This window comes from Triturus cristatus, chromosome 1_2, assembly GCF_964204655.1.
Source record: "Triturus cristatus chromosome 1_2, aTriCri1.1, whole genome shotgun sequence".
NCBI classification, from domain to species: Eukaryota; Metazoa; Chordata; class Amphibia; order Caudata; family Salamandridae; genus Triturus; species Triturus cristatus.
The window spans coordinates 697,292,528-697,316,521 of NC_140580.1; the positions used below are offsets into that span (position 1 = coordinate 697,292,528).

Genomic DNA, 23,994 nt, shown 5'->3' on the forward strand with positions numbered 1-23,994 from the left:
CACTGAGATATGGCTTTCTGAATTAATAAAAATATTTTTGTTAAATGCATTCCAGCTTGATGTTTGTGTATTCTTTAGTGCACAGGAGTAAATGTGCTAATCAGGGGGAGATTAACGCTGGTGAAAATCTGTCTTAATGTGAAAAATGGTGCTGCAGAGGTACTTATTTCCTTTACTTTGTGAGATTGACTCTTTCTTTTCTTTCTTTTTTGTCTCAAGTAGGCAGACAAGTTTGATTTTGTTTGTGTAAGTGGTTTGTTGTGGCCAATGTGTTGATTCGGTTCACATAAAAGTTGAACTGCAATTGGTGAATTATCACTAGAGAGCTCCGCTGAGATTGGTGAGATGACATTACTAGTCGCCATAGCCATGCTGTGATTGGTTGGTTGTCATTTGTTTGTTTTTGCATGATTTGTGTATAGTTGATTGGGAAAAATCAGTGCTGAGTTGAAAAAGCCTAAAGATCCTAAGGTTCCAATTATTGAAGGTGAAAAGATTCCTCCTGAAGATTGCCCTGCATATGAAATGATATGGAATGTGGGTTTTTATATTTGTATGTGTTCAAATGATTGGCATGAAACCACATTTAGTGACTAGAACGTCCAACTTCCTTTAGAGGGCACTTTTAATGTCCGAAAGCTTGATTAGGAGAGACATGGAATGAGTGAAAGAAAGGTGCAACCTAGACCTGCAGAATTTGAGGTATTGAGTGAGTGGGATTGAGTTGCCATTAAGAAGGAAAGGAAGATAATGGGCACACAGGTTAGGAATACAGTGAATAGTTAGAAGCTGAGTAGGACGTACAGAGAAAAGCGTGGAGAAAGGATACAATATTGGTTCTGGGCCTTTTTCCTGAAATGTCTAGGAAGACAGACACGAAGAAAATTGGGAATAAATCCAATGAATCTAAAACGAAGAAAGGAAAAAGAGTAAGGGAAACTGATTTAGATGAGGAGGATAATTTCCTAAATGCTTTCTTAGATGCAACACCTCCTCCTTACATTGATGGTACACGGTTGTGTTGTATTTAGAGTTGTAGCATAGAGTGTAAGTTTATACCTTTAATACAGAATGTGGCATCACTGGTGTTCTGAAATGGCACCATTCTATGACAGAGGTGGATTTCTCTAGAGTCAGTTGTCCGCTGGCTGGAGGGGGATCACCAACTGCAGTGCATCTTGTGCGTGAATTAAATACTTATATCTATCATCACTGTCTATGAGCCTCAATGAACACAACATTGGCGACGAGGATGGGATGATAAGATTTGCACAGTGTGTACCATCAGATTAAGCTGCACATAGATTCCAAGGACCTCATGGTATTTATCACCACTGAGGGTGTGTTCCAATTCACAAGGATGCCTTTTGACCTTGCGACAGCGGCCAGTGTATTTCAAAGGACGACGGGTACAATTTTGAAAGGGTTGGAAAATTTGGTTTATTTTCAGGATGACGTGTTGGTGTTCGGGGATACAAAGGAGAAAATAATACGATTTTGAAAGAAGTATTGGATCAAATGGCTGATACAGGTTTGACACTCAAAAGAGAGAAGTGTAAATTCTGTGTGGAAGAAGTAGAGAATCTAGGCTTTACATTATCAGCAGCATGTGTCAAACAACTCAAAACGGATCTCTTGGAGGCTATAAGGAAGGCGCTCACACCTATGGACAAAGACCAGTTGAGATCCTTTCTTGGACTCATCGAGTACTATTCAAAGTTTGTTAGAAACTTTGCTGAGAAAAACAGAATAAATTAAAAGGCTGTGAAGGAAAGGGTGTAAGTATGTGTGGACTGAAGATCAACAAGAAGCTTGTGAGAATATAAAAAAGAAATATGTGATGCAGACGTGTTGACTCCATTTGATACAAAATTGAGGACCATTTTGACAGTGGATGCCAGAGTGGTGGGAGTTGGAGCTCTGCTAGCTCAGTTCTATAAGACAGGTGAGATGACTGTAGCTTTTGCTTCACATTCTTTAACTGAATCAGAAAGGAATTATACAGTTATAGAGAGGGAGGCTTTGGCTGCAGCATCAGCAGCAGAAAATTTCAGGATGTATTTGTGCGGGTTTTCGTTTGTGTTACATACGGATAATAAGCCACTGGTGAAGATTTTTTCCCCAGGAGGAGCGGGAAATGGATCTACGAGACTGGCCAGGTTAGCAGCCTGTTTGCAACAGTATCTGTATAAAATTGAATACATTCCTGGATGGAGGAATGGACAGGAAGATGGGTTGTCCAGATTACCTTTACCATGGCGAGAGATAGACTTGTTGAGGGTGGAGTCCTTTGAGAAAGAGGGAGCAGTTGCAAGTGTGGATGATTTGGTACAAGTGAATTGTGGGCCTATTGGTAAGGAACGGTGGTATGAAGGTATTACTACGGATGGTGTTTTGCAACAGGTGGTGGAGAGGACAGTGAAGGGTTTCAGGCATGAGACTATGTTACTTGTTGCAGTGAGGCCTTTTGTGAAAGTTTTGGATGAGTTGTCTATCTGTGGGGAAATGTTAATAGTCAAAGTGGGCAAGTTTGTTCCTCCGTAGGAGTTAAGATTTGAATCATTCAAACTGGCACATGAAGGTCACTTGGGACAGTCACTCACAAAAAAGAGAATGCAAGAACATTTTTGGTGGCCTGCAATGGACCAACATGTTAAGGAAGGGGTTGAGAGGTGTGTGGATTGCAAGGATGGGGAGAGAAGATTAAAAGTGGGTAACCAATCAGTAATGGTGAAATTGAGGATCCAGGTCTACTCTGGCATACAATGTGTATGGGTTTTATAGGACCATTGGGGGCTGCAGCCACAGAGCTGAAGTTTGGTATGGTGATGGTTGATGTTTACTCCAAGTGGCTTATTGTGAAACTAATGCTTAAAGTTACAACAAAGAATACCATTAGGGTGTTGAAGGAAATATTCAGTGAAGAAAGATATCCAATGATACACACCCAATCTTCGAGGAAGGAAACAGCGTCCAAGTCAGTCACACAACGCAACCTCCATGGACCGACCACCACTGCGTACACTTGGCCATCAACAAACCCAAGGCACCCAAACCAGCCCCACGCCCACCACGAAGGAACTGGAGCAAGGTTACCGACGAGAAACTTCACTCGGGGGACACCACCAACCCCTGCCTCCCTCACATCTACCACAGAGCCGCGGCCGCCATCGCACCCGAACTACAACATACCATCAACGCCACCTTCAAAACAGGCACCTTCCCAGACGACTGGAAGCGCGCAGAAGTCAGACCTCTGCTCAAGAAGCCCACAGCTGACCCCACCGACCTCAAGAACTATCGGCCCATCTTGCTCCTCCCCTTCGCAGCCAAAGTTGCAGAGAAAGCAGTCAACAGGAAACTGAGACGATTCATTGAAGAGAACCCGTCCTCGACCAGTCCCAATCCGGATTCCGAAGCAACCATAGCACAGAGCTCACCCTACTCGCTGCCACAGATGACATCTGCACCCTCCTGGACCAAGGCCACTCCACAGCCCTCATCCTACTCGACCTATCAGCGGCCTTCGACACCATCTCCCACAGCACACTAGTCGCCAGACTACACGACGCGGGCATACAAGGAACAGCCCTGGACTGGATCTGATCATTCATCACCTGAAGAAGCCAAAGGATCAGACTCCCACCCTTCCTCTCCGACCCCACGAAAATCACATACATAGTCCCACAGGGTTCATCCCTGAGCCCCACCCTCTTCAACATCTACATGGCCCCCCTCACAGCCATTGTCCGACAACATGGCCTCAACATCGTATCCTACATTGACGACACCCACCTCATCCTCTCCCTCACCAAAGACCCCACCACTGCCAAACTCAACTTCCAGAAAGGAATGCAAGATATCGCAGTCTGGATGACCAACAGCTGCCAGAAGCTCAACGCAGAGAAGACAGAAGTCCTTGTCCTCGGTACCACCCCTTCTGCATGGGACAGCACCTGATGGCTGACCACCCTCGGAAGCCCATCTAACCCCTCAGACCACGCCAAGAACCTCGGCATGGTACTCGACTCATCACTCATCATGAACCGACAGGTCAACGCCGTCACTTCCAGCTGCTTCAGCACCATCCGCATCCTCCGCAAGACCTTCAAGTGGGTCCCCCCTGAGTTAAGGAAGACAGTAACCCATGCACTCATCAGCAGCAGACTGGACTATGGAAATGCACTCTACACCGGCATCAACAAGTCCCTACTCCGCAAACTCCAGAAAATACAGAACACCGCCGCCAGACTCGTACTCGGCATCCCCCGACACAAACACATCAGTCAACACCTACGAAGTCTCCACTGGCTCCCCGTGGAGAAAAGAGTCACTTTCAAAATCCTCACTCACCCCTACAAATGCCTACACAACAACGGACCCAAATACCTCAACGACAGAGTCAACTTCAACGTATCCAAAAGAAACCTCTGATCGTCCAACCTCGCACCGGCCGAAACCCCACGCATCGACAGAGCCAAAGCAGGTGGAAGATCCTTCTCTCACATTGCAGCTAAGACCTGGAACGAGCTACCGGCAGACATCAGACGCGCCCCCTCCCTGAACACCTTCAAGAAGACCCTCAAGACCTGGCTCTTCGGCAAAACAGATCTGCGGATTCCCCCCCCCCCCCCTCAGCTCCTTGAGACCCTCACGGGTGAGTAGCACGCTTACAATTCCCTGATTGATTGATTGATTGATTATTTGACATTTTGTGGTGTAGTGCATTCGCATACTTCATGCTATAACCCACAAACCAATGGTATTGTTTAGAGAGCCAACCATATGGTGAAGGGGGTGATTCAAATGGCATTAAAGAGTTAAAAAAATATCAAGGACATGAGTGATGACATGGTCTGGGCACATCGCACCACAAAAAATGGAGTGACAAAAAAATACCCTTCTGTGTGATGAGAGGGCACAGCGCTAATACCAAAATGCTGCCTGCATGAATGAAAGCAATTTCTGATCAGGCAAAGGTTGAGGAGGATAAAGTGAGGAAGGTTGAGAAGAAAGGAAATAGGATAGTAGAAGGTGATTGGGTGAAGGTTAAGCCAGGGCGCATCAGAAGTGGACTTTTGAAGTTTCGGGGTCCATACAAGGTGAGGAGTGTGCATGGGTTGTTTGTGATCTTGGAAAATGGAGAAAGGTGGAATTTGAGGAGGGTGGCTTCATATGATAGAGGAGGTACTGTGAGGAGGGAAGGTGATTGTAATAATGAAGGTCCGGGGTGTAGTAGTTTCATGTTGATTAGTGATGAGGAGGTGTTAGATGATAAGTCTTGGAGCGTATAGTTTAGTAGTAACGTTCATGGGATAGGGTTGATTGAACCTTTTGGGAGGAGTGGTGGCTTGCTAAGAGACAGAATCCCACCTAAATATCTTGAGGACTATGTGTGCATTGCAAAACCTTGAATAAAGGAGGGGGTTGTGTGTGTCCTCTATGGGGTACGTTCAATATAGTACATAGAAACGCTTATGTACGCCTTGGCTGGGCATAGGGCCTGTATTTCAAAAGTTTTGTAAAGTACTGTGTTTGAATAAAACGGGGAAGATGTGCTGTATTCGAGTTGTGGCATGGAGTGTAAGTTTATACCTTTAATACAGTATGTAGCATCACTGGTGTTTTGAAATGATGCTGTTCTATGTCAGAGGTGGATTCCTCTCGAGTCAGTTGTCTGCTGGCTGGAGATGGATCACGAATTGCAGTGTATCTTGTGCATGAATTAAATACTTATATCTATCATCACTGTCTATGAGCCTCAATAAACACAAGAGGATACCAAGAGAGTGAGCACATGATATGGATGCAGGAGAACCGAGCTTGGGCATGCTTGCAATAGCACTGCCATGAGCAACACTCGTTTGGACCCCTTTCACCTCAACCTGGTGGCATTATTGTTATGCCTACCATTGATGCAGTTGCCCCAGTTGTTGCAGCTACTTTTTCTACAGCACAGCAGACTGAACCAGAAAGGATTAATATTGGAATTTCAAAAATTGAACTCGGAGAAATGTTACAGGTGAAGGTTGATGTAGAGAGATTGACGATATATAATGTAGATGAATTGAAATATTTGATAAAAGAAGCAGCTATGTGTACATGTGCAGCACATGATAAGCTTGAAGATCTTGCAGAGGAATATGAGATTGATTTAAACAAAAAGAGGAGGTTGCCTAGAAACTTTAGAATGGTTTTGAATGAAAATGAAGTTAAGAACATGGGTCTACTGACTCTGCGAGTGCATATCAGAGAATTAATTGATGGCATGAGAGACTAGGGAGATTTAAAACAATACAGATTTAAGTGGAAGAAAAAGGGTGGTACTAAAATGAAAACGATTGATACTGAGAGAGAAGGAAGAATGGTCACAGGTGAACTTGAAATAGAAATAGTTGTGAAAGAATTCCCTTCACAGGAGGTACATGGAGGAGCATGTGCCTTGAAACAGGTCTGATCTTTATGCATTTAAGACAAATTTTCAAAAACTTAGAGAGTAATCGGATAAGTGGTACACTGAGGTTGAAAGACTAGTGACTACTTCTAGGGTGCGGTTGGTGGATTTCAACACATTATTTGAGATTATTGTTCCTATAGACTTGTGGGTTTAATGCAAAACTGCTGTTGCTTTCCCAACAGAGGAGCATCTAAGAGTACATCCTAATGATCTTCCATCTGCTCTTGTGAAGGAAAAATACAAGGCAGTAATAGAGAATCTTAAGTAGAAGGGGCTGGAAAAAGAGGTGAATTGGAGAAAATATAGGGGCTGCACAGGAGCCAAAAGAGTCAGTGCATGCATATTATGAGAGACTTATGTAGATCTATAAACAGTACAATGGAGTTGAAGATCCACTGAAAGAAGATGTTAGTGAATTCATATAAACTTTTGCTATAATTTTAGGCTTGCATACAGAGCTTAGTTCTGATATTCAGCAGACTTGGGAGACTGAGATCATCAATGAGATACTCAAGTATGGAAAATATTTCAGTGACAGCTTCGGCGTTAAGCAAAGATAGAGTAAAGAAAAAATGATGGCCAAGCAAATGAAGCAGTTACAGAAAAGTGATAAGAATCAAGATGGTGAATTTAGGTTTTGATCCTGGTTTTCTCCATGGTGCTAATTCTAGTGTGGATTTTTGAATCGCAAACGGGTCTTTAGTTAGCCCACTGCCTGAATATGGTTACTCTTCCTCTCACTAATGTAAGTTTCACTTATAAATAGGCGTTTTCACGGTATTCTCATTCACCCGCATGTGTCTCCAACGACGGTACTATGTGGTCTTACCAATTGTTGGTTGTAATAATGAACCATTACTGCGTTGTTCTACATCCTACTGCTCACCTGGTCGCTAGTTGTTTGTGTCAATTGTCAACTGTCAATTCTTCAACTCTGTAAATGCTAATGTTGTCTCCCTGCCTCCCTCCCCGTTTTTTCATTTTCTTACACAGGCAGTGTGTGTTCAGGCTAGTTAACTCTCGTCCTGATGATGATCTATGTATCTCGGTATAGATCGAAACGTCATTGACTCTTTTAGACAACATGCACGTCAAACTCACTTGTTAAAAGCTTGTGCATTACTGTCTACTTTCGAAAAAAGCTTGCCCCTACCATTGTTATTGGCGTTAAGCTGTTGTTTTGCCTGAAAAATGTCTTTTTACATGTGATTGTCCCTATATGTTTTATGTTGCAGGATACAGGACCGTGTCCCACTCTATTACTTTCATTTTTATTTTGAATAATTACGGATATAAACATTAAATCTACATGTCCGGATGGACATTTCTGCCTAAATATAGTACTGATTCTGGTCTATATTCACCGCTTTCTTAATTATTCTTGTTTGAAGGACCATTTGTTTCCTATAAATAGTTTTGGAGTGGTGCATGGTTTTGGACAAAAACTCGCTAACAAAGGGGTATTATGACATCCTCTGGTACGCCAATTAGGATTTGGATATACGTTTTCAACTTGTTGGAGGCTTTGCAGAAATTTCAGTCTTAAAATATGTAGCTCATAAGGCCGGTGATAATACGATCACTTTGGTTAATTAATATGCTGATGAGGTTGCTAGGTATTGCACCCTGAAACTGTAACAATCAATTTAAAACAGGAAGAACAATGTAAATCGGAACCTGAAATGATGAAACCGATAACATAAACTGCTTTTATTTAATCTAGTAGAAAAAATTGAGTATGCTGAGAGGTCTTCAAGAGGAGGAACCAGAAGATGAAAAAAAGGTGAGAAAGAGCTGGTTGTAAGTAATCTTTCAATGCCGTTCAGGTAATGTCTGAGAATTAATATACATTATCTGATTCAAAGTTGTCAACAATGACCAGGTTTATTTATGACCAAAAATGTAAAGAGAGATGCCTTGGATATAATTTTCAAACAATTCTGGTATCACACACACTTCAGGCCTGTAGATGAAGATCTATTCCAAATATATATTACTTGTCAGAAAATTAATCAGAGCAAACAAACATTGATGACCAAGAGCCACAAAGGAAAGTCTGAAGGGCCATTCAATTGGCCTCAAGCAGATTACATTGAGATGACTGTTTATAATGGTCTTAGGTATATCTTAGTAAACATCAGTTTGTTTTTTCAATGGGTCGAGGCCGACCCAGCAAGGAGATGTAACAGCATGACTATAGCCAAATTACTATTGAGGGAATTGATCCTTAGATTTGGTATGCCTACTTGTGCTGAGACAAACAAAGGAACCAATTTGAAGAGTGAAATCCTGTAACTACTATGCATACCTTTGAAAACTGAGCAGATGTGTCACTCAAGTTATAGACCACAATCATAAGGAGAGGTTGAGCGGCTGAATGGAACTTTAAAATCCAACCTGGCTAGGGTGTGTGTCTTGACAACTCTGGCCTGATGCACTTCCACTTGTGTTGATGAGCATTAAAAGTATTTCAGATGGAAAGACTGGTCTTCAACCACAAGCTTCTCTTGAACTCTCTTCAAAAAAGGATAGGAGCAGGCAGGGTGGTCCTACAATGGTTCACATCTTTTCTACAAATCCGCTCGCAACAAATAAAGATAAACAACTCCGATTCTGACACATTTGCTTTAATTCTGGGTGCCCCTCAAGGCTCAGTCCTCTCTCCTTCACTGTTCAATATCTACCTGAATCCTGTCACTGTCATACACAAACAAGTAAACACCCCCTACCACCTTTATGCTGAAGCCACCCAGCTTTACCTGGAAATTTCCTCACTTAATGACATACACAGGCTAAATCCCACCCTCGAAGAAGTCCAACACTGGCTATCTCACAATCACCTAAACCTCAACCAAGATAAGGCAGAAAACCTTCTCATATAGAACAACAAACTGACCCCTCAAACGCAAGAATGGCTAAACTCCATTAATGCTCTAAACTGCAATCTAACCCTCGCTGATTCCACCAGATCTCTGGGAATCACACTGGACTCACAATTAAACATGAGCAAACATATAAAGAATTCTGCGAAAAGTGCCTTCTACAACTTAAAACTCCTGAACAAAATCAAACCCTTCATCCCTCCAAATGACCTCCAATCTGCCACACAGGTGCTGTTTCTGTCCAGAATGGACTACGGATATGACACCCTCACAGGCACGGCAAAATCCTACCTTGCCCCCCTAAGAACCACTCTAAATGCCATAGCGAGGCTGGTCACAGGAATCAAAAAATACAACCACATCTCCCCACCTTGAAAGAATTAAAGTGGCTTCCAAATGAAGCCCGATGCAGCTTCAGAACGGCATGCCTCACTCACAAAGTACATCACATTGGCAAATCAGTGTGCCTTGCGTCCAAACTCAAACAAGCATTGGCATAACCAATGGGTCTCGCTTTTGGGACCTTCTAAGTATTTAGTTATGCAGCACAATATCCTTGGTGCAACCACTTCAACTGTTGCGTGGCTAAACACTTATAAGGTCCCAAAGGCGAGTCCTATTGGCTATGGCAATGCTTGGTGTGGTTGTGCGTGGTTGTGTGTGGCTGTGTGTGTGTGGTTGTGTGTGTGTGTGGTTGTGTGTGTGTGGTTGTGTGTGTGTGGTTGTGTGTGTGTATGTGGTTGTGTGTGTGGTTGTGTGTGTGGTTGTGTGTGTGTGGTTGTGTGTGTGGTTGTGGATGTGGGTGCGGTTGTGGGTGATGGTGCAGTTGTGGGTGTGTGTGGATGTATGGTTGTGTGTGGTTGTGTGTGTGTGGTTGGGTGTGAGTGGTTGTGTGTGGTTGTATGTGTGTGGTTACGTGTGTGTGTGGTTATATGTGTGTGTGGTTGTGTGTGTGGTTGTGTGATTGTGTGTGGTTGTGTGTGTGTGTGTGGTTGTTTGTGTGTGGTTGTGGGTGTGGTTGTGTGTGTGTGGTTGTGTGTGTGGTTGTGGTTGTATGTGTGTGATTTTGTGTGCGTGGTTGTGTGCGTGTGGTTGGGTGTGGTTGTGGTTGTGTGTGTGTGTGGTTGTGGGTGTGGTTGTGGGTGTGGGTGTGGTTGTGTGTGTGGTTGAATGTGGTTGTGTGTGTGGTTGTGTGTGTATGTGTGTGGTTGTGTGTGTGGTTGTGCATGTGGTTGTGGGTGTGGTTGTGCATGTAGTTGTGTGTGTGGTTGTGGTTGTGTGTGTGGTTGTGTGTGTGGTTGTGTGTGGGGTTGTGTGTGTGGTTGTGTGTGGTTGTGTGTGTGTGGTTGTGTGTGTGTGTGGTTGTGTGGTTGTGTGTGTGGTTATGGGTGTGGTTGTGTGTGTGTGTGTGGTTGTGTGTGTGGTTGTGTATGTGTATGGTTGTGTGTGGTTGTGTGTGTGGTTGTGCGTGTGGTTGTGTGTGTGGTTATGGTTGTGTCTGTGGTTGTGTGTGTGGTTGTGGTTGTGTGTGTGTGACAGTAATACTAAAAGCATCTCAAAATAAAGGAACACAAACATCGAGTTTGTGGAAAGAGAAAGCACGTTGTTAGCCAAACGGGCGCAGCAAAGTATTGACACAGCAACAAAACAAGATCACTTAGCGAAGAATGAGTGCTGATAATGGATACACACAGCCCATCATCTCAAGAGTTCGATTGCAGCCATCGTGCCCTCAAACCTGCTCCCTCCTTGTGAGTTGCACCCCATATTTCATGAGTTATAACTGCTGCACCCACCATAGCGCTTTGAGATCTAAAGCGCTACATAGGTCTAATCGACTAACCAGTCGCCAACATGCTGTGCTTTTAAAGAGAATATGCCAAAAGTTTCCAACTTCCTCATCATGTCCTCATGAAAGCACCAACGAAAGGACTCCCTGAATGGTGCAACGGACATGAAGCAGCTGCTGCGATCAGAGATAAACACTGTGAACTTGTTGTCCAGTTTCACGGTAACATTTCCTTAATGTTCCTTAAGTCAAGTCATAAAACAGTAATACTAAAAGCATCTCAAAATAAAGGAACACAAACATCGAGTTTGTGGAATGAGAAAGCACGTTGTAAGTCAAACGGGAGCTGCAAAGCATTAACACAACAACAAAACAAACAAGATCACTTAGCGAAGACTGAGTGCTGATAATGGATACACACAGCCCATCCTCTTAAGAGTTCGATTGCAGCCAATGTGCACTCAAACCTGCCACCTCCTTGTGAGGTGCACCCAATATTTAATGAGTTGTAACTGCTGCACCCTCCATAGCGCTTTGAGATCTAAAGCGCTACATAGGTCTAATCGATTAACCAGTCGCCAACATGCTGTGCTTTTAAAGAGAATATGCCAAAAGTTTCCAACTTCCTCATCATGTCCTCATGAAAGCACCAATGAAAGGACTCCCTGAATGGTGCAACGGACATGAAGCAGACGCTGCGATCAGAAATAAACACTGTGAACGTTGTCCAGTTTCACAGTAACATTTCCTTAATGTTCTTTAAGTCACAAAACAGTAATACTAAAAGCATCTCAAAATAAAGGAACACAAACATCGAGTTTGTGGAAAGGGAAAGCACATTGTAAGTCAAATGGGCGCAGCAAAGCATTAACACAACAACATGTTCTTTGATGTTTGATGTTCTTTGAACGAGAACATCAAAGGGGCGCCGCGAAAGTGATCACGGACGAAAGTGAAAGTGATCGCGGGCGCTTAATGAGCATGACGAGGTTTGCCATATGGTGCCTCTGCTCCTAAGCGCGCGCCTGCGCACATGCACTGTAGCTCTAGGCTGGCCAGGGTATCACTTTTTTGAGCCCTCACAAAAAGTCTCGCCAGATCAGCGCATGCGCTGGGTCAGGCGAGACCTAAAAAGCAGGTCAGACGAGACACCAAAGAACACTGGAACGCTCCGTCTCGGACAATGCCCCTAAAATCTGGAATTCCATCCCAGTATACATCAGGACTAACCCATCCTTCATCAACTTCAAGAGACAGCTAAAGGATCTCCTCCTCAAGCGGCACCTCAACTAGCAGATCAGCAATCACCCAGTGTGATAGGGACTCCGTACTACCGGCTTCTCGTCCAGATGGAGATGGCTTCTACACCCTGTTGGGTTTGTTCCTCTCTCTGTGTTTCCCTCTAGGTCATCTCCAGTTTTTATTACCGACACTGATGTTTTATGAACTTATTTTTGTCTGACTTCGCCATGATAATGTTGTAAAGTGCTTTGATTCCTTCGGGTCTGGCAAGCACTATATAAAACTCTTAAATAAATAAATAAATAAATAAATAAATAAATAAAGTTGTTGTGGGAAGGGCTTTGAGAATCCTTTGCAATCCCTCAGCTGCAACTGTGTCAATAAGTGATAACATTGTGTTGGGTATTTGCAAAGGTCTGGCTAATGTGGTGCGATCTATTTTTCATGAGGTGGATTTGATAACACATCAGCAAAAGAAGTTCTGTGTCACACACTTCAACCTGGTGACTGGGTGCTGGTGAAGAAGCATGTTTATAAAAATGTTTGGAACTACAGTGGATGGGACCACACTAGGTAATTCTTGTAACTAACACTGCTGTGAAATGTGCTGGTATCCCACAGTGGACCCATGCAGCTCACAAGAAGAGAGTGAAGACTGCAGATGAAGAACTGGTGACAACAAAAACTGATTCACAGCATCAGGTTTGAGTTTGTTGTGTGAATCCAGAGGGTTAGAAGATCCAGGTGGGGGGTGAGGAAAGCAAAAATCAAAACCAAAAAGAAAAAAGAAAAAAATGAAATATATCATGAACAAGACAAACAGCAAAAAGAGCAAGAAGAGATTGAGACCCAGTTCATGAGAAGGTTGTGAGGGTCAAAATTTGAGTCTCAAGAGCCTCCAAAAGAAAGTGGTTTACAGTGAATCAAGCTGGTATGCAGATGAATGCACAAGTCCAGTTGCAATTGAAGAAGAAGATTCTATGAGAAAATTGTCCTGAATGAGTGAGATGGAGCTAAAAGTTTGCGCTGGAAGACACAGAAGTCGGACACAAGCAGAGAAGATTCAAAGGCAACTGAAACATACTCTGTAAACAGTGAAGGTGAATCACCTGCAGCCAAAAGACCAACTAGAGGGAGTGCCAAACAGAAAGTATCTTCAACCCCAATTATCTGTCCAGTTATATCTGGATCACCCTGGAACCTTTAAGAACAAGCTTTTACAAGGTCTAATCTTACCAAGTTACCTAATTTACATTTTGATTTGTATACAATGCCCCGTAGTTAAACAGAAAACAAGTTCAAAAGGAATGTTCTATTTATCTATTTTATTAATCAGCATAATATTTCATCAAAATATTTTAGCACAAGTTATTAAAAACATTATTAATCGCTTTTTATTAAAAACATACATTGTACATAATAAAATTAAGAAAATTAAGAAAAAACTGTCGACGCGGCGTTTCGGTGTTAGAAAAGATCGTCACCTTCTTCAGGACAATAATTTTTCAAGATTAAAAAACAGTCTAAATAAAAAGATAAACATTGTATTAATAACTAATCTATAGATACATTCCTTTATTTTCTTACATTTTCTTTTAATTTAACAACTTAAGCATTATTCTCAGGGCAGTGTGCTCTATCTGATGTAATTGCTTACACCTTTCTTATTCAACGTCTATTTCTATGCATTTATCCATTTACAAAATCTTTCCAATTGTTTTAATAAAAATAGTCTTGTTATATTTATGACATCTTAGGCTGTATAATTGCAAGAGAAAAAGGGACATTTCTACATGTTACTAGTCCTGGGATCCTGTCATGCATTCCTATTCATCAAAAATATATACATAAGGCCTAATTTCTTTTTAGGCTGAAAGCCTCTACATTATTCAACAAAAATAACATTAGCAATGCGTTATTTGCATTACATTTATCCTTATTGTATTTGGTAACTTGCAGATAAGTACTTAGGCTGAAATATAGTAATCTATTCCCTTCTTTTAACTATAGTGTGAGAACACAATGACTATCAGTAAATATCATGACATGCCTTAATGAATTCTATATAGGCCTTTATTAATTGGCTTCAATAGAAGAATGAATTCTTCAGAATCACTCGATAGAAAGATACAGGTCAATACTGCAATAAAGAGGAAATTTCTTTTATTTTACTTGAATATTCCTATTTGCGTTCTTGGCCTCTGATGTATACATTTTTTTTTATTATAATGATTTGCTGAATATTCTGGACTTAAACTAATTCCCAGACGTTGCTCATGCTGCATCTATTGTATATGATTCATGAGCTTCATGCTTATGACTGAAATATTATGCATTCCTATTCCATTTGATATATTTTTGCACTTCTACGGTTTTCTAGTTCACTGATCTCGAGCCATTTTTTTGTCATATCTTATTTATTGACTGTTATTTGAAATGCTGTTTTGAATCTTATGTTTAGGGGTACATTTTCCCATCTTTTCTTGAGGAAAATACCATCCCTGACCCCACATCGCCACTATGATTATCATACAGATTATCTGAGAGACAGCGATGACTGTCCCCAAACAAAAACAAAGGCATTGTTAAGAGATCAAGATTTTTTTTATCAATCCTTGGTTTCTATTGGGGGGAATATTAGTAATCATACCCCCCTGGGAATCTGGTGAGTCTCTAGGTATTTTCTCAGGATGCTGCTTCCCACCATTTGGAAGTAGCTTGTTTGATGGTTCATTCCAGAGCTTGGAAGGTTATGAATTAAGGTGCCTATGCTATTAGGATAAAATACCTTATAAATTTCGATTCAATCTTTTCCGCAGCCTCTAAAATGCAAGATATTTTCAGGACAGTCTGTACAAACTACAGGTTGGCATTTGGATGGTATTACAACTGAATACACTAATGGTTACAAATACATGGCCCTATGGCTAGAGAAACAATTAAGTCCTAAACTGCACTACGTGGCAATGAGACATAATCAACAACGCTTCCCTTTTGTGACTAAACAATAAGCTGTGAGTACTATCCCGCAAACCCAATTTGACATGTAATTATGAGTAAGTTGATGACTGTCCTAACCTATGGCCTACTGGCCTTTTTAGGGCGGGTCAGCATAGCGCAGTACTGCATATACACACTATTCAAGAGCAATAGCAACTACACATGCAGAATATATTTTAAGTGGACAACGTTCTGTTTGTAATGCGTCAGTAAGGGACTATACCTGTGTTCAACTTTAGTTTATCACATTTAGCCTACATCGTGAATTTTGCAAACTGGGGGCTGCACCAAAGCTTGATCAAAATGAATCCCACCGCCATTGCAGGGTTCAGATGACAAGATAATAAGACCTCTCTATGCTCTGGAATAGACTTGAAGAAACGTTTCTTTGGATAATTGATACCGCTTGTGAAATAAGTTCATTCGTTATAACCGAATACAGATCTGGACAGGTTATGGGACACTTTTCAAATGAATGAGAGAATCCAAGAAGAATATGTATCCTGAAGATTACTTTTATACAATCAATAATCTCAGCTAGATATGGAGGTAAGCTGCAAGTGTTGTTCGTTATAAAGCTGTATGTATAGTTTTTCAAAAGAGTGTGTATAAGGCAATTGTTTATGACTTAAGAACATTCAGAATTTCACTTTACCCCTTAATATCACTACCAGCATTATTTTACAAACTGGCAGATGAAACAAAAATGTATACTCTTAATGCTAACTGCACAAGGAGTTCTGCAAAGTGGATTCACTGTTTCTTTCATATGGATAGATCGACATGGGGAAACCTTTATTAAAGCAGGGGGAGTCCCTAGATAGCTAAGAGTATACAACAACTTGTATCACTGTAAAGCCAGTAGAGGTGTTGGAAGCTGCTTAAGGGAACACTCCACAGCAAAGTAACAGTGACAACAGACTTTCAGAGAGCAGTATCTCTTCAGATCTTTTGCAGGTTTGAAGAATGGGTAACAAAGTAAACCATCCCCAGCCACTACCGCCTCGGCATAGCACCAGAAAGCAAGCCAGAGTAGGAAATGTTGGCCCATAGAGACTGATTAAATAAGATAAGACTAATTCCAGACTCTGATTCTATGCACTACCTGTTGCTAAAATTCACAGCGTATGAATCTATAATGATACAATTCAGGCGTAAAATACCTTAATTGTAATTGCACTTATCAAGAGTTTATTTCTTTCACAGAGTCACATGTGATGGGTTCGCCTCAATAAGGTACACATTAGTGTGAAAACTAGTGACTGAAAATCAAAAGAAGTTTTTCAGGAGTGGAGCTAAAGTCTACTAACCTTAATGGCTAAAAAATAGACTAGAGCACAACGAGGTAGACCAACTCCAACAATAAGTGAGCTATTATTGTTAATACTATGTTATTTTAATTTTTCCAAGGATTCACAGTTTTGTAAATTGAAATGGCTTCATTAGGTATTTTTGAGGACTTTTGTTCAGCTCGAGGGCTAGAAATAAATGTTTTAAAATCTAAATTCATGACTTTTAATCAGACCAAATCTTTCAAGGGCAAAATATTCATGAACAATTTGCCACTTGATCAGGTCCAAGATTTTAACTATTTAGGTATTTGTATCCAACATGATTTGGGCTGGAAGAAACAAGTAGATCTGGCAACCCTTAAACATTGAAACAAAACAAGGAAAATATTCCCTACAGAAGGGACCACAAAAGTGCAGACATATACACTAAAGCTTCCTAAGAGGGGACTGTCTTCAATTTTATTCCTGTCACCCCCTGGCAGGATTAAAAGTAATCTATCGGGATAGTTAGGGGAGGTAAAGACCCCTAAATCCCTGCTGCTTTGACCAACATGTTTCTGCCACCATCAAACGCTCATGTGAGCCGTACTGGCATTCATCAGGGTGTTGGTCCCTTTATTTTCTGGTCTACCCCCTATTTGGGGATTCTTTACCTTCTATCGACAAACAGCTACTGTTTTCGTCCTGTACTCTGGATAATTTTTCGAGAGCGAACAAATTTAAGGGTTTATTGGAAATTCTCCAAACCCGGGACCGTCGAGGGACCGTGGTCCTATAGTCACACTTACTCCAAAGACTCACGGCACTAATCGTCCTCACATCGGTCCTCCGTTCCCTAATCTCTCTTCTTTGTGATATTATAACCCTTAAACATTCTCAACTCTATGGCGCGCTGAGTAAAGAACATACTAAATCTTTGACAAAACCAATCGACCCGGCAATCCGTGTGTATGATGGAAAAGTGATTGGTGCAGCGCTCTATGGAGTCGAGATATGGGGATTTGAGAATTTACATAAAATGTCTACCTCAGAAAATAGATTTTTACGCAATCTCACTAAATTACCACAGAGTACTCCTTTGTGTCCTTTGTTTTATGACTTAGGGATGAGACCAATAGCAATAATTGCCTCGTTTCGACCAGTTTTATACTGGCGACGATTATGGGTTACCCCGGAACTTAGGCTTTTTGCTCTTGGCCTTATGGACATAATTAAGATCGATACTTTCCACAAAGTTAAGTGGTTACATAGAATATGTGAGATTCTTAAAGAGTTGGGCCTAAAGGATTTGTTAAATGGTAGCGGCAGTTGCAGTCGATAACCTTTCAAGATTTGCCCGGCGGTAATCGCCTCTTATACCATTCGATGATTTAACCAATAAAAGAGGCAGGCGCCGGAGACTGGAAGGCAGGAAACAAAGTTTTATTCCGTCGGAGTAGAACACATCAGATCAGACAGCAAGGTATCGTCACGAGGTGCTCTAACCACATCTCTGAGGCCTGGCCTCTTATACACAGGTTTATGACTTTATTGCCGGTTTATCATACATGGCACATTCTTGAGATCGCTTTGATACATGAAAGAACATCCTCAGAATCCCTACTTCAAGCTCGTTCCCACACATATCTACAGTGGAAGTCCCCACCCCACTCACAGTAGGAGATGGCTATCACACAGCTGGACATTCCGCCAATTCCCGGGGGTGTGTGCGACTGGTCGGGTCTCAGGGGGTGGGGGGCCTTGATCTACTGTAATCCCTTTGATGTGGGGTGTTTCCCTTACAGTAGGGGCAATAAACTGCATCCGCAGGGCTAGGTGATGGCCTGGGATCGGCCCGGACAATCGGGCGCAGAGGAAGGGGGTTATCAAAGAGATGTATGACCATGTATGGGATGTCGGTCAGGCGTGGGATGTGGTTCCATGGCAGGGTCGCGCAGAAGGAGAGGGTTTATGGCCCGTGTATGAGAGAGCGGGGGTGGTAGCGCGTGGGGGGATGTTCGCAGCGCCAGGGGGACGCACTGGCGATCGACAATGAGCAGGGAGAGAGGCCATGGTGCCTAAAATGGCTGCCATGTGTTTTTGCGTGTGGTGCCTAAAATGGCTGCCGTGTGTTTTTGCGTGTGGTGCTGGGGAAAGACAAGATGGCGCAGATAATGTTCAGATACGAACTAAATTTCCACAGTCCTCCCTTTTAACATATCTCGCCAGCTTGCTTAGTTCGGATCTATCCCCATAATATTACGCATTTCTACCTCATACAAAGCTTTCATACGTTCGGCTTCAAAGTCCAGAGTCTTAGGACAGATACAGTTTGTAAAAAGTGAACACAGAGGTGGCAAGCATTGAATACCCAGGCAGCATCCACATAGTATCACGATTGGTATCAGGATAAACGTAAACAACCTCCACCCCCAACTTTTAATAGTGTCCCAAAACCAACTCCCAAGCGACCATCCTTCTTGCTCCTGATGAACCTCTGCGGAAAGTCTGTGGAGGTGTTCAATCGCCTTGTAGACTGAGGGTGAGTTATCCGGTACGTAGGTACAACAGCTGGACCCAATGATGCGGCATGCTCCTCCACGATCGGCCAGAACTACGTCTAGAACGAGGCGGTTCTGCAGAGCTACCAGGCGGACGGCCTGAAGCTCAGCGGTGTTGTTGGTGAGGATGCCGGCTGTAATGTTCATTGTTGTTTCGACTGCCTGGGTTAAGTGGCGGATGGCACGGCTGTTTGCCATTGGGCCCCAAAGTGGAACAAGTCCTTTTACTGCGTCCATGAACTGTGCTCCGGTGGAGTCGGCTTGCACAATGTCTTTGGCACGTTTCTGTCGGTGATGGTTTGCTGGAGCCACATATGTCGGAGGAAGGACAAAAGCGATGTAGCAGGTGCCTCCCCAACCTTTCGGAAGCCAGTTGTAGGCCTTAGTACCACAGACGAAGTACATATTTGGGGAGGTAACAAAGGAGGGTGGATCAACTGAGTCCAATGTTCGGGTGATGAGGCAGGAGCTGTGGCCCACCAGCTGCGCCCCCAGGCCTTCGAGGCACACAAGTCCAGTGATGTTGATGACGGATAGGGCCACTGTTAGAGTGGCGGCCGTTCGTTTCCGGAGGTAAGAGAAGGTGGGTCTGGCTGGGTTGTTGAACACCTGCATTTCAACTTATTCTTTGGCAGGGATGTCCATGTGAAAGGAAGTGTTTGATCTCAGAGGACAGAAGGGGGCAGAAGTTTTTCCAGTTTTGTTCAGCCAGAACCCATGGTAGAAGTGTGACACAGTTTTGCCGGAAGTGGCATTGTCCTTGTAGCTTTCTTGCAGGAGGATTAGCCAGGCGAGGCAGGAACCATGGACAGAAAAAGGTGAAGGGATGAAAGGGATAGAGTGTCCAGTGGCATGTGGTAGCAATCTACAGATCCAGCAATTAGTGGCATTGGCGGCAAGATTGTGTTGGTGGAGCAACTGCACAAAAGAGTTATTCCAGAACTCCTTACGCCTTTCTCGGAGTTGGGGTGAAAGTGAGATCAGATGGTGTTCTTTCATGGTGGTAGGTTGAACGGTGGTCAGCAATGTCTTATGAGCGGGTGCGCTCTCCTCCATGATCCAGAAGGTGACCATGAGGAGAAGGCAAAAGAGAAGGGTAATAAAAAGTGCAATAGTCTTTGAGCTGTGCATTTTGTCAGTCTTTGGGTTTGTGTAGTGGATCTTCGGACGTCCGGTTGCTTCCATCATCTTCATGTCGGGTGCTTCCATCATCTTCAAGGGACTCGGTAGCGGGCAGAACCACAGACTTTGTTTAATTTCTCTTCTGGAGGCCTTTGGGGTGATTAGGCTACCGTTTTGAGATTTCGACTTAGTTCGTGGTCTGCTTAGCCGAGGTTCCCTCCTTTCGTCGCAGGTTATACCCTTCCTTGGATGGCACAGTGGGATCGGGATATTTCATTAATTCAAGTGTCTCTGTATCCGGGTAGCAGCTCAGGGATGGTCGGTCTTTGTCCAGGGGTTCCTCTTGGGCGGTGAGGTTGTCGGTTGTCGTCAGGGTCGGTGATATCTTCTTACAATGGTGTGCGTGCAGCCAATTACGCTTCCCCTCCACTCGAAGAGCTGTTCGGGTGGTGATTAGGACTTGCAGGGGGCCCGTCCACCGGGGCTCCAGACTCTTGGTGCGCTGGAAGTTACGCACTAAGACAAAGTCACCGGGTTGGATGTCGTGCCCGGGGCCCCTGGAAGCATCGGGATGGCTTGCAGCACCTGCTGATGGATAACAGACAACGTTTTAGTTAGGTTGTACAAATAGTCAGACATGAGGACGTCCGGGACGTCGTGGATGGATGTCGATTTCGGTGCAGTCCAAAGGTTCATGGGCCGCCCGAAGACGACCTCGTAGGGGGTTAAGTGGTGTTTGGTAGGAGTGGAACGCATTGATAGCAATGCTAGCGGGAGAGCGTCTGGCCATTTTAGTCCTGTGGTTGCAACTATCTTGGATATTTTGAGTTTCAATGTGGCATTATGTCGTTCAACCAAGCCCGCAGATTGGGGGTGGAAGACCGCATGAAATTTCTGTTTTACACCCAACCCTTTTAAGATGAGTTGGATAACTTCGGCTACGAAGTGGGGGCCGTTGTCGCTCCACAGAATTCGACAAAGGCCGTAACGGGGGAAGAATTCTTTCAGCAATACTTTTGCGGTAGTCATAGCAGTGTTGTCGCGGGTTGGGTAGGCTTCCACCCACTTGCTGAAGGCACACACAACGACAAGTACGTACTTCAAACCTTGGCACCTTTCTAATTGGATGTAGTCCATTTGTAGGACTTCAAAGGGGTGATTAGGAACCCCAAACCCTCCCCGGGGTACAGCAGTTCCTTTCCCAGGGTTGTGTTGGAGGCATACCAGGCATTGTTGGACCAGACGTTTGGCTGAGTCTGGGATCTTGTCATTGTGCCAAACTTTGGAGATGAGTTCGATCATGGGGGCAGACCGTATGTGTGCGGGGGAGTGTGCCATGGTCAGCATGGGGATCAAGTATGAGTCAGGTAGCAACCATTTGTTCGAGTCTTTAGTTCGCCAGCAACCGTCATCGTCCTTCAATCCCACCCGTGCCCATTCAGTCAATTTGTGTGGTGAGCTGGCTAATTGGATGTCCCTAATCGTTTCTCTAGCATCCTTCCACTTCTCAGTTTGTGACCTGGTCACATACATGCGGGTCGTGGACCTATTCTCGGCTGTGGTTCGGGCAGTAATGTCAGCCAGAGCATTTCCCTGTCCTATAATGTCTGTCACCTTCTTGTGTGCCTGGCATTTGATCACAGCTAGCCGTGTGGGGAGGAGGACTGCTTCGGTCAAAGCGGAGACTAGATCTCCATGTAAGATGGGTGTGCCATGTGAAGTCAGGAATCCCCTCTCTTTCCATAGGAGCCCAAAGTGGTGAACTACCCCGAAGGCGTACTGACTGTCTGTGTAAATGTTTGCGGTAGTCCCTGCTGCTAGGATGCATGCTCGTGTGAGAGCGATCAGTTCAACCGCCTGCGCGGATCGCTGTGTGATGCGGCTGTCTCTACAACTGTTCGGGCTGTGGTGACTGCATAGGCGGCTGAGGTGGTGCCATCGGGGAGCTTGATGCATGAGCCATCTACCCACAGTTCTCCGTCAGGGTCCGGGAAGGCAGTATCTCGGAGGTCAACCTTACTCTTGGTCTGTTCGTCGGTGAGGGTCACGCAGTCATGTATAGGGGACGCATTGGGGTCAGTGTCAGGGAGAGGTAGTAGAATAGCTGGATTCAGAGTGGTGCATCGTTTCAATGTGATGTGGGGTGCAAGCAGAGTCAGTTCATAACCAGTCAGTCGTGCGCTAGTCAGGTGCTGAGTTTTGGTCTGGTTCAGGAGGGTGTCAACCGCATGGGGTACTAATACAGTGAGGGGGTTCGAGAGCACGATCCCCTCACTTTGTCGGATAGAGACAGCAGCGGCGGCTACTGCTCGAAGGCAGGCGGGCAAAGCTCTGGCTACAGGGTCAAGAGTGGCAGAGAAGTAGGCACAAGGGTGTTGTTTAGGACCTATGGACTGGGTTAGAAGAGACAACGCGCATCCCTCCCTTTCGTGGGTGAAGAGGGAGAAAGGTTTAGTGTAGTCTGGGGTTCCTAGGACTGGTGCTGAACAAAGGGCATCTCGTAATTCTATGAAGGAGGACTGGCATTCGGGTGTCCAGGGGAGGGGGAAGGGGACGTCTTTAGCCAGCAGGGAAAGCAGAGGTTTTACAATGAGGCTGAAGTTTGGCAACCACTGTCGACAGAAGGAGGTGAGACCAACCAGGGACCGCACTTGCTTCTGCGTTTTGGGGACAGGGGTTTCTAGGATGGTCTGAATTCGGTCAGGTGTAAGTTTCCTCCCGTCTTTGGATAGTAGGTGGCCTAGATATGTCACTTGGGGTTGGCAGAATTGCAACTCCTTCCTGGAGACCTTGTGACCGTTTCCCGCGAGGAAGTGGAGGAGGTGAATGGTGGCTGTGACGGCAAGTGGAGTGGTGTCGGCCGCCAAAAGAATGTCATCGACGTACTGTATTAACACCACTCCATCGGGTAGTTGGACTGCATCTAGTTGTCTCTTGAGGGCTTGGCTATAAATGCTGGGACTCTCAGTGTAGCCTTGGGGTGCCCTACAGAATCTGTACGAACGGGCTTTTAAAGTGAAGCCGAACAGGTAGCGGCTGTCTGGGTGGATGGGGATGGAAAAGAATGCGTTCTTGAGATCAATAACGGTAAAGGTGGTGGCAGTGGACGGAATCAGGGTGAGGATGGTGGTGATGTCTGAGACCACGGGGTACTGAGGTATGACTACTTTGTTAACTTCTCGTAAGTCAACAATGAAGCGGTATGCTTTCTCATCTCCCTCGCCTTGCTTTTTTACAATGGGTAGGATAGGGCTGTTGCAAACATTACTGACTACTTCTTCTACCACTCCTGCATCGACTAGGGACTGGATGATTTCCACCAATGCCTTCTCGCCTTCGGGCGATATCCGATACTGTGGAAGCTTTGGGAGCAATGCGTTCGGTCGGACGGTTATGTGTACAGGGTCGATCACCATGCGCCCTACATCTGAGTCGGTTTTAGCCCATAGATGTGAGGGTAACGTGTCGAGTAGGGACAGGTCAGCATCGGTTATAGAGAACATACGTCGTGTGAGACAAGGCCTGAACAGATCTGGGTTATCGTGCAGGATGACTCGAACTCCGTCTGGGGAACATCTGATGGTAGCTCGGAAATGTTTTAGCAAATCGAGTCCCATAATAGCATCGGGGGTGTTGGAGGAGAGCAGAAATGTCGCATCAGTGATGTTAT

At 44.1% G+C, this 23,994-nt stretch overlaps 1 pseudogene; it reads right to left on the reverse strand.

Moving 5' to 3' along the window:
• Positions 1-18,875: 18,875 nt before the first annotated feature.
• On the reverse strand, positions 18,876-20,414 carry LOC146867858 (uncharacterized; annotated as a pseudogene).
• Positions 20,415-23,994: the final 3,580 nt, after the last annotated feature.